Source organism: Euphorbia lathyris, chromosome 3 (assembly GCF_963576675.1).
Source record: "Euphorbia lathyris chromosome 3, ddEupLath1.1, whole genome shotgun sequence".
In the NCBI taxonomy this organism is placed as follows: Eukaryota; Viridiplantae; Streptophyta; class Magnoliopsida; order Malpighiales; family Euphorbiaceae; genus Euphorbia; species Euphorbia lathyris.
In genome coordinates, this window is record NC_088912.1 from 7,743,920 (window position 1) to 7,751,683 (window position 7,764).

The window sequence follows — 7,764 nt, forward strand, 5'->3', positions numbered from 1 at the left end:
ACAGTTTGATCACTTCTTTCCGCACAACCTCCTTCATGTGGGAGTTCAGTCTGCGTTGTGGTTGGATAGACGGCTTGTGGTCTTTTTCCATCAGAATTCTATGAACACACACTATTGGACTAATTCCCTTGATATCATTAATTTTCCATGCAATAGCCTCCTTGTTTCTTCGCAACACCTCCATGAGTTGAGCTTTTTTATCAGGGGTTAGTTTTGAAGATATAATCATCGGGCTTCCGCTTGGTGGTTCAAGAAAAGCGTACTCCAGGTGTGATGGCAAAGGTTTTAGTTCAGGTTTAGATAATGGCACAGTGGGTATTTCAGGTGGTTCTTGATGAGTAGGAACAGTGGGGTCTGGGGGAAGTGTGGAAACGTTGTTTTCAATGGAACACACATAAGTTCACTTCTTCTCCCAAGAGTGCCTCCAGAGTGTCATGTCCCTGTTCCTGCGAAGTAGAAAGACTTTGGAAATCATCTAAGAAACAACATGTGTCATCACTAGTGTTAGCTCATCTCATAGCCTCATTCATCTTGAAAATGATTTCCTCCCCATTAATTCGCAAAAATAATTGTCCTTATCCTACATCAATCAATGCTTTACCTGTTGCTAAGAACGGTCTACCCAAGATAATAGGAACATGCAAGTCCTCGTCTATGTCCATTATGATGAAATCAACAGGTAGTATGAATTTTCCTACTTTGACTAACACATCTTCCACGACGCCCCTAGGGTAACATACAGACCTATCAGCCAACTGAATGGACATTCTAGTTGGTTGTGGTTCTCCTAATCCTAGCTTAGCATACACAGAATATGGTATTAGGTTTATACTTGCTCCTAGGTCACATAATGCATTTTTAATATTTAACTTGCCAATTGAACATGGAATCGAAAAACTCCCTAGATCCTTTAGCTTTTTCGGAAGCTGCTGCTTGTTCTGGAGTATTGAAGAGCAGTCCCTGTTCAGTTGGATCATCGAGATATTTTTCAATTTCTTCTTATTGGACAAGAAATCTTTTAAGAATTTTGCATGTGTGGGCATCTGGGCAAGTGCTTCCACGAAGGGGATGTTGATATGTAACTTCCTCAAGGTGTCTAGCACTTTTGAATTTTGCTCTTCAATCTTCTTGTTTATCAGCCTCGCCGGATAAGGTACAGGCGGCACATAGGGAGGAGGTGGTGTGTACCTCTTCCCTTGTTCCTCTTGGTCTTGATCAGCGGTCGATTCCATCCCGGCTGGCTCTTCTTGGCTAGGAACAGCTTGTTCCTTTTTTCCTTCAGCAATTTGAGAGGTACCTGCACACTCAGAACTTTTATTAGTTAACAAAGGAGGGTGAGTTTCCTTACCAGATCGCAGAGTGATAGCCATGACATCTCCTTTAGGGTTTGGTTCGGTATTACTCGGCATTATCCCTTTTCCTTTTGATGATGACGCAACAATTTGATGGACTTGTGTCTCTAAATTTTTTATTGAAGCTTGTGTCTGCTTCATGAATTGCATCATCATGGTCTTCATGTCTTGTTCTACATCTTCCTTCGGTGGAACAGGCTGTTTATAAGGTTGTTGAGGTTGCCTCTGGTAATGTCCTCCTTGTTGCTGCTGGTACCTTGGTTGTTCCTGCTGATTCGGCTGTCCAGTCCATCCGAAGTTCGGATGATTTCTTGTAGCTGGGTTGTAGGTATTGGAGTATGGGTTTGGTAGGTTCCTTTGATTATATCCAGCATAATCACATTGTTCCTGCTCACCTTTCCCTTGCTTGACTCTAGGACAGTTGATGTTGAAGTGAGGCCCGCCACAAAAATAACAAACATCATTGAATGGTGGTTCACTGTGAATGGATGATACATTAATCTTGCTGAGCTGCCTTGCAAGCTGTTCCACCTGGGTGGTCAGTTTTGACACAACATCATCGTCCGCCGTTCTTTTTCCTTCACTCCTAGCTGAGTGCCAGTTATAACTTGTGCTTACGACTTTCTCAATAAGGTCGTACAAGGCTTGTGGTTCAAGATCTTCGGGGTTACCATTAACAATGGATTCAATCTGGATTTTATAAATGTTGGTGACTCCATTGTAAAAATTCTGTACTTGCATCCACATGGGGATGCCATGATTTGGTACCCTCATTAATAGCTCTTTGTACCTTTCCCATGCCTCGGCCAAGGATTCATCCTCTTCTTGCATGAAATGAGACACCTCATTTCTGAGTTTGATGGCCTGTTTAGGTGGAAAGTATTTCATTAGAAAAGCACTGGCCATCTCTTCCCAAGTGGCAATGGTTCCTGGCTGTAGGTTCTTTAGCCAGTTCTTTGCTTTGTCTTTGAGAGAAAAAGGAAACAGCTTTAGCCTTATAGTGTAATGAACTCCTGGATATGCCCGTTTGGATCTTCCGACTGGTATCCATTGAATTGCACTGATGCCTGCAACATTTGTATCATGGATGCTTTCACTTCAAACATGTTGTTCCCTTCGTTAGGCAACACAATGCATGACGAGTGTCCTTCCGTGGTCGGTCTGGAATAGTCTCTGATCCTCATAACTAGAGGATTTTTGTTCTCTCCTTCCTCTTCTTGATTAGGTTGAACTGGTTGTTCTGGTGGTACTCTTCCATCCATCCTTCTTTCTCTTTGTCGCTCTCTTTGTCTTGCTCGTCGAGCTCCCACTTGGTTTCGTCTACACGTTCTCTCTAACTCAAGATCGATAGGAAAAACTGGTGGTCCAGCTCTGCGCATAGACAGTGAGAGAACTACTTCTAGCTGCACTACTTAGCAAACAGATTAAAAACACCTTGTTTCACAGAAATTTTCAGATAAATTTTGTTGCTTTCAATCCCCGGCAACGGCGCCAAAAACTTGTTGTCCTCTGAACAGACTCTAGCAAGTGCACTAGAAACAAGTAATAAAGTGATAAATAGAGTATCGTCTCCACAGGGATTGATGACCAAATTTTACTAGAAAAACCTTGCAGAACAGGGTGTTCGGGGTGTGTGAATTCTTGATCTTTAGATATATTGTGAGATGGTGACAACGTCAATGATTTAACTTATAAAGACGAGTATTTTATAATGATAAAAGGTAGAACATGCTAGGCACAACGGAACATGTTACTTTCAGTCTCTAAACCTCATATTTATTCATGAATGACGTAAAGTGAAGTCAAGCTCTGTGCTTTAATGCTCACTTAAGTCAACTCTCGTGTGTTCTTAAGATTCTAAGACTTACTACAACTGTAAGCGTCCTTAAGGTTGGTTCTTTCTTGCATTACGATCGAAACAGTATTTCAATAAAGAAAACCCTTGATACAAAACATTCCTGCTTCGGGGTTGGACGTTTGATAAAAAGTTCCATGAAGATGAAAGCAGTTCCCTATCATTCATCTAACACTAGCATACATGCATAAGCAATGGAGTAAAAAGCTTTATCAAACACATCATAATGTATCAACATTCATTCATAAATAGGAAATAGAGAACTTACATAATAGGCCCTAACTGGCCGAACCGGTTCAAAATCACTACTCACTGATACTAACGAGTGAACAGTCTGCATTGCAACTACAGAACTCCATCAATGGAGTCATCATCTTCCTGGAGAGTTCTTCTCTCTACCAAAACTTCTATTTTTAGTTCTCCAAAAGATATTTTCCTTTCCCTCCACTACGTCTATAAATAGGAGGAAGAAAGCAAACAAAACATAAAAGTATTCATAAAATATTACAAAATAAAGTAGATTGTTCAACTAATCCTAGATTACTAGAAGTGGTTAAGATATTTTGACCCTTGAACACTCAAGGGTCGATCACTCATGTCATCTTATTGCTTTTAGCCGCTCTTTTCCTGCTGCTTTGTCACGTCGCTATCCGTCATCAGACACGCAGCGTTTAACCGCTGGATCAAAGGTTGCTCATCTCCTCATGGTTTCTGCAAAACAGGCTGCTTACAGTCTGTTTGACTTAATCTTTCCCAATCTGCATAAAAACACTTATAAGACCTTCTTTTACGTAACTTTACCCTAAAAACACCCTTAATTCATTACAAATAATATGTTAAATTGTAGTCAAATTCATGCCTAACAGTTATGATTTATGAAGAATATAAAGTTGAATTGTATTAGTGAAGGGAAAGATCACAATGGTACCGCCAAATAGACGTGTCCATGGGTCGGGCCGGGCCTAGCGGGCTTTTGTGTAAAAGTGCTCGTCCCAAGCCCAGCACAGCCCAGTATTAATTTAGGCGGGCTCGGGCTCGGGCTGGGCTCGGGCTTAAAAATCAAATCCCAAGCCCAACCCATATAAGCCCACCTAAAAAAATATACATAATTTTTAATTATAAAAAATCAAATTTATACTTAAAATAAATATGTAATTATAAATATGTAAATTTTTTAATTAATATTAATAAGGCGGGCCGGGCTGGGCCGGCCCGTGATATTTTCATATGTCCCAAGCCCGCCCAAAAAATAGGCGGGCTTTAGCGGGCCTGGGCCTGGCTGGGCCTAAGAGTAAATTTCATTGTCCAAGTCCGGCCCAAGGGACACGGGCCTGGGCGGGCACCCGGGCCCATGGACAGGTCTACCGCCAAATAGCAGAAGTATAAGAAGAATAGTATTCCTGAGGTTGTCTATTGATAAAATTTGCACAAGGCAACGACATTCCATGTTTTGGGAACTGGTTTTTTTTGGCGAGTTCCTCCAGTCGATAGGTATGCATATTGACGCATTCGACTATTCAGAAAGGACCTTCCCAATTGCACCCCATTTTTTCCTTTCCCCAAAGAGGACTATGAAGCTTCATTATTTCAAGGACTAAATATCCACGGTAGAATTGTCTAGGTTGAACCTTTTTTATCATGAGCGGACTTTATCCTTTTGGCGATAGGATGCCATTTTTACCCTCTCTTTTCTCATCCAAAAGGTCCGATTTCTTTATCAATCTTTTGTCCACTTATGAGTAAAACATCTATCTTGGATTGGATGCTCCTATTTCCATATGGACGGATGCGTATGTATCATTGGTAGGGGAGAATGGTGTTTCCTCAGTAGTTGCTCTTGGAGTTATTTGGTATGCCCATAAGCGCTTTATAGCTTTTCGACCCAATATGTTTCAAGCTTATCTAGCCTCTTTTTTACCCCTTGCACTATCATTCGATTCGTTACTTTGGTCATCACATTTATTCGTGGGCGTGACATAAGAATGAACCAGAGCTTAATGTGGAGTCGCTCGTAGTAGGTTCGAAAAGTGTTACAATTGAACTAATTTTTGGTGACCATGATTATAGTGCGGTGGACATTGAATCTACACAAAGTTTATAATTTGGTTTTAGGTGATGGATGAGGCCGGTACAACTTCTAACCATTTTGTATAGTGCTCCACTGCAACAATTAAGTATTTCTTTTGACATTTAGCCTCCGGAAAAAGCTCCAACAATATTGATTCCCCACGTGGTGAAGGACCATGCAGACTGGGTTATCTTCATAACCGAAGTCGGTGATATAATGACAGGTGCGTAATTTTGACACGAGGAACATTTTTTTACGATAACTGATGGGTCTTGAGCCATTTTGGCCCAATAAAAATCTTATAAATTGCTTTCTAGCAATCGCATCATCATTTCCTTCATGAACACCACAAATCCCCTCATGATTTTCTTGAAGTATGTATTGACTTTTTCGAAACCTATACATTTAAGCCACAAACAATCAAATGATCTTGGGTAAAGTGTCATCCACCACATAATATAGTAGAGCTTTCCAAATGATTTTGACTTGTTCATTCTTTTCTTCCGGGAGGGTTCTTGTAGTCAGATATGGATAAATAAGGTAATATAATTCATTTGTCAGAATTAGAACCATTAACTTCATCCTATGAATGTTTGGCTACAAAATTACTTCAACTTAGTATGGATAAATTCTTGACTCGTTCAAAGTCGAAGCTATTTTAGCCAAGTGGTCTATTTCACAGTTTTCTTCCCTCGAAACATGCCTTATTTTTAGGCTTCTTTCCTCATGATGGCCTTGAGCCATGGGTTGCTTAATTAAAGGCAATTACTACTTCATTAAGGCATTTATTGTCTCATAGGTACTGGACATCTTACTAACAACGAGCTTGGAGTCACTTTCTAAAATCACTCATTCCGATTTTATGACATTGAGTACATGGATGCCCTGAAGTAATGCTTTGTACTTTGTTGCATTATTGGATGCTGAAAAACTAAGATATACATCACACTTCAAGGTTATCCCTTTTGGCATTTTCGCTAAATATCAATACCAAGGCCTTTCTTATTAAAGCTTCCATCAACAAATATTTCCCAAATGTCCTTTTGAATAAAACTTGTTGCTTCGCCATTCGGGATCTCTATTAAGAAATCAAACAATGCTCGAGCCTTAAATGCTTTTGTGGTTCAAATTTTACATCTAACTCCGTCAGTTTTAGTGCCCACTCTTTATATTCTTCCTGAAGTTTTATGGCATCTATAATATCTTTTGAAGTGGAGTGTTGTTCACACAATACTGGAACGACTTTGAAAATAACGTCGAAGCTTTTGAGCTGCAACCGTAAGCTTTTTCAAGCTTTAAGTATCTAGTTTTAGCATATTCCAAGACCCAACTTACATAATAGACTGGGAATTATTCAGTTCATTTTTCCCTAACTAGGACCATTCCTAAGGTTTCTCCTGCCACACTTATGTATAAGTGCAATGTTTCTTTGAGAATCGGTCTGCTAAACAATGGTGGAGAAGTCAGAAACTCTTTGATCTCTTCGAAGGATGTTTTGTCACATCCGGGTCTAAATTTCTAGAATTTATACCTTGATAGTAATATATATTATAATTATTATATGTGTGATTTTTATTCGGTGTTATAGGAAAAGTTTGGAGTTAATTTGATGGTTTTATGTGTAAATTAAAAGTTTAGAGTAATTTTTAAAAGATTATATAAAGATGGAGGATCAAACTAGAAATTCACCAGATTTGGATATATATATGGCGAAGAGGTGGGAGATGAGGATATCTTTTCTTTTTTCTTTTTCTTTCATTCTTCATCTTCTTTATTTTTATCGTTCCTGAACCGTTTCTCCACCGTTTCTTTGATTTACGGAGATTCGACCGTTCGAATCACTTAGAACTTTGGTATTTCAATTGTAATATAATATGATATTATGAGATTGAGATAAATTGGAGACTCCTAAGTGTTGATTATGATCTTTCTATTTCACGCCCGATGCCGATTGAGATCGTCTAGGGTCGGGTGTGACATGTTTGGTGCAATGTTTCTTTGAGAATCGGTCTGCTAAACAATGGTGGAGAAGTCAGAAACTCTTTGATCTCTTTGAAGGATGTTTGGAACTCCATCTTTATGTATAAGTGCAATGTTTCTTTGAGAATCGGTCTGCTAAACAATGGTGGAGAAGTCAGAAACTCTTTGATCTCTTCGAAGGATGTTTGGAACTCCATCTTCCAGATTAAATATTTGGCTCATTTGAGGATTTTGTAGAAAGGCAAGCATATTTTATCCGAACAATATATGAATCGGCCCAGGGCATCAATCTTCCATTCAATTTATAGACGACATTCAACTTCTTCGACAATGCTATGTTGATAATGGCTTGAATTTTATCCGAGGTTGCCTCGATTTCCCTTTGGGAGATCATAAACCCCAAGAATTTTCCTAAGCATACACTGAAGGTGCATTTCTCGGGATTCAATTTTAGCTTATACTCCCTTAAGGTCGTGAAGACCTCTTAAAGGTCAGAAGCGTGCTCTGTC

At 39.5% G+C, this 7,764-nt stretch overlaps 1 non-coding gene across 1 annotated transcript; it reads left to right on the forward strand.

The window, feature by feature from the left end:
• Positions 1-2,103: 2,103 nt before the first annotated feature.
• Positions 2,104-2,210, forward strand: LOC136225123 (small nucleolar RNA R71). Its single transcript, XR_010686857.1, has one exon. It is a non-coding gene; the product is annotated as a small nucleolar RNA R71 (small nucleolar RNA).
• The last annotated feature ends 5,554 nt before the right edge of the window (positions 2,211-7,764 follow it).